The sequence below is a fragment of the Bidens hawaiensis genome, unplaced genomic scaffold (assembly GCF_021521415.1).
Source record: "Bidens hawaiensis isolate Kalapana, Puna unplaced genomic scaffold, B.hawaiensis_p1.1 tig00031945_1, whole genome shotgun sequence".
Lineage (NCBI taxonomy): Eukaryota > Viridiplantae > Streptophyta > Magnoliopsida > Asterales > Asteraceae > Bidens > Bidens hawaiensis.
In genome coordinates, this window is record NW_027495404.1 from 168,121 (window position 1) to 172,011 (window position 3,891).

Below are 3,891 nucleotides of genomic sequence, written 5' to 3' on the forward strand. Positions count from 1 at the left end.
TTTCTGTCTTCATCTTCATTGTTGCAAATTTTCGAATTTCTGCCTTTAATATTCTGATTTGAGTGTATTCATCGTTTCGAATCCTCGATTATCTGCTGCTGCAGTTGTATGTCTGATAGTTCAGACTCCTCTAACCCCTCAATCACCTCTATTGCCTCTCGAAGACGTCGTGTGAAATCTGTGGTGATGTCAACATTGAAGCAAAAGGGCAAGGGGAAGAGGGTTGTTGAAACCACATCGGAGGAAGTAGGGAGGACCAAGGCCACGAAAAGGTGGAATGAAATCCCCTGCAAATTGAGGCAGGCCGATCTCGACAGCCTCATCTCGTCACAGGGTTTTCTCCCTGTGTTTGGCTGCATGTTGCCTGTGGCCGGGCAAACGGCGGCGGACCCGCCTGCCGGCTATATTTCATTGTACACCCATTTTTTCACCCACTGCAACCTTCGTCTTCCGATGACAAGGTTTGTAGGCGCGGTGTTACGTTTTTTCGGGATTCATATATCCCAAGTCCATCCGTTTGAACTTGTGCGCATGACTCATTTCGAGTTCATGTGCAAATCACAGCGCGAGGAGCCCACCCCTCGGCACTTTCAATTTTTTTACAAGCCCAAGATCCAAGATTCTTGGATCTCCTTTATTCCTCGCAGTCAGAAGGTTAAGTGCAGCACCGTATCATTCAAGAGCCTTCATGAATGGTCTGAGAGGTTCTTCTACATCCGGGCTGGTGTAATCCCCATCCGCATGACGATGCGCGCGATCGATTCTGCGCCCGCGGATGTGGATGTTATTAAGAACCCAACCGGCGCCTGGGTTAAGAAACTGACCGCCGAACCATCCCCCGCCAAGAAAATTCGCGAGGAGGCGCTGGTGGGGGTCGGCATGAGTAAGCTGTGAGCCGACCGCGCGGCGGAGCCTGTCATCCAAGTGGACGGCTTGCGTAAGTTATCGCATTGCTTTATTTCCGCGCTAATAAAATTTGCCTTTGCTGATATTAGTTATCTTGTTTTTGCGCAGTAACGAAGGAGTTTGTCCACGCCGCCTACAACGATCAAGTGGAGGGTGGCTCCGTCCCGCTGGGGGTTGGGGAGGTGTGCTTCCCAGATCGCTTCGATGACATGTTCATCCCTGTGGATCTGGAATTTGACTTTGATAGCGACGCGCCTGGTAAGCCTTCGCTCTTATGCTTATTCCTTTAGAATACCAAAGTTTATTAACAGTTCTGTTGCTTGTATTTGCAGATGCGCTCGAAAACTACGAGCTGGAGCTCGCGGAAGAGGAGGAGGAGGAAGAGGAGGCGCCCCTACTAAAGCGCAAAGCTAAGGGGAAATCTGGCTCAGGGGGCAGTAAGAGACAAAAGAAAGATGACACCCCTGTCGCTCATCCCCATGCTCAAACGAAGGGACCTGAGGAAACCCAGGTGTTTACCACCAAGGTTTCTTTCGCTTCCCTGCCTGTGAAAGTGGGCAGACCTCCTGTCCACTTGAGGCATGGTGGCGTGACCTCCTCCCTTCGCGCGGCTGAAGAGAGTAGCAGTGTCGCGCCTGCGACAGGTATACTTTGCTTATCTTCATCTGATTGAATTATTATTAAACCTTTGCTCCTTTGAATGTTTGCAGGACCGGCGACGGTCGCAGATCAGCCGCAGGCGCCACAAGGTGCTGAGGCTGCGCCGGGGGCTGCTTCGAAGTCCCCTGTTCTACCCTCTGAAAAGGGTAGAATGAACTTTATGGCGATGTTCGCCGCGCGAACTGAATTGCGCTAAGGTATGTTTTGCACATTTGTCTTCTGAATTTTTTCTTTTGGATCCAGTCATAAACCAATTTTCCTTGTTGATTTGTTCATAGGAGTTGTAGCTGGCGTACAAGTTGCTGGTGACACTCCTGGCGCCGTTGCCGGCGCCGCTGGTTCTGCTCCTGCTCCTGCTAGTGCTGAGTCTTCCCTTATTGGGATTACAAAGGAGCAGGAAGCCGTATTGCGCGCCGAAATGGCGACGCCGAGACCTCCCTCGCCTCCTCCTACACGCAGCCCTCCCCGCGAAACTGGTTTTGAGCCCTCCAGGTCGCAGGAGAAGAGGCCTATTGAAGAAGATGAGGAGGATGAGGGGGCTCAAGCTGAGGACTCCTTGGGAGACCGCGCCAGCCCTGCGATGCCACAAGACTTCGCAGCGCAGACTTCAGGTGGGGCTGGCGCTGACTTTTCTGCTTCATCCCCGCATGTATGTTTTAATTTGTTGCTCCGCTGCGCATACCTCCATATAAGTATGTTTTATGACTTAGAACAATTCTTGTGTTTTGCAGGATGGTGACCGCGTTTACCGCCCGAGATGGAATATTAATGAAGACAGTTCCTTCCAATCCATGGGCGTATGCGAGGACTTCTGGGCTCATGCCGTGCCTCCTACTGAAAGGAGGTATCAGGAGGAGCGCACCCGCGCTGACTTGCTCAACGATCACATTTTCGCTGGGTCAGCTTTCTTTGCTGCCTCCCAAGAGCTTCATCGTGATTATATTAATGTACGCGATGCTCTTGTGGCAGCCCAGCAAGAGGCTAAGGTGGCTGCCTGGAACCTTTCTGATGCTCGCGCACGAGCTGAGAAACTCCAGGCGGAGCTCAGCGAAAACCGAGCAAGTGCTAACACCGCCTTTATTAAGCGCGGGCATGAGCTCCAAGCTGCGCGGGAGAAGCAGCAGGTGGCGGAGGCCGAAGTTGCCAAGTACGCGCGGAGAGTGCGTGTCTTGGAGCAACAGGCGGAGGCGCGTGACCAAGCTCTCGTCCAGAGTATCACTGAGAAATCATCACTGGAGAGTGAGGTTGCGCGCCTGAAGAAGGAGTTGGCGGCCGCGCAGGCCGATAGAGATGAGGCCTTGGCGACGGCAGCGTCTAGCCAGGAAGCACTTGATGCTGCGCAGGCGGAGAAAGGAAAAATTTTGGCGGCAGCAGCGTCTGATAAAGAGGAGCTAAAAAAGACCAAGGAAACTGTTGAGTTATTAAACTCCCAGGTTCCTGCCCTCGAGACGTCTGTTGCTGGCCTCGCGCAGGATCGCCAATGGCTGGTGTCACAGGGCATGACTCGTTGCGCTTTGGCGATGAAATATTCTGCCGAGTTTCAGGCCCTTGTGATGGACTGCAATGCTGCCGCGCGCTTGGTGGGTCGAGCTGAAGGGTTTACGGATGGGTATGAATATGGCATGTTGAAGAAGAACCCATCCGAGTACCCTTACAAGAGCGACGCGGCCTGCGCGGACATGGCCGCGGTGGGGGAGAAGTATATGAATACTCCCATCCCCATCCTTATGCAGGTACCTCGACCTTAATGAGTTTTTGTTGATTAATTTTCCAAGTGTTTTATACTCAATACTTTTCTAATGATTTGCAGATAGCTGCGCTTGCTGACCAGCCCGACCTCGGCGCGCTAAAGAAGTTGCTCGATGAATGCGAGAGGGCTGGTGGCGATGATGGTGGCGCGGGGGATGTTGCCCCTGCCAGCGGCTCTGGCGCGGCGAAAGAATCTGCTCCTGACACCGTCGTGATAGAAGACTCCATTGAGGAGGAAGAACTTGACTATGGTCAGTTCGGAGATGAGGAGCGGGCCGCGCCAGATGCTGAGGGAGATGATGAGGGTGATGAAGCGGCTGACGTCGACGTGGAGACTTGAGAAGCCCTTCAAATTTTATATATATATTTTTTTTATACTTGTAATTTGTAACTCATCATACTTGTAAATTTCAATTGTATGGAATGAAACTTGTTTTCTCTTTTTCACATCTTGCGCATTTCCATTCATCTCTTCATGTTTGCTTGTATAGATATAAGATATGCTTGCACGTTAAAATAAGAACAAGGTTGTAAGGAAATTATTCGCTTAACCATAGTCATATTTTGTAAGTGGTT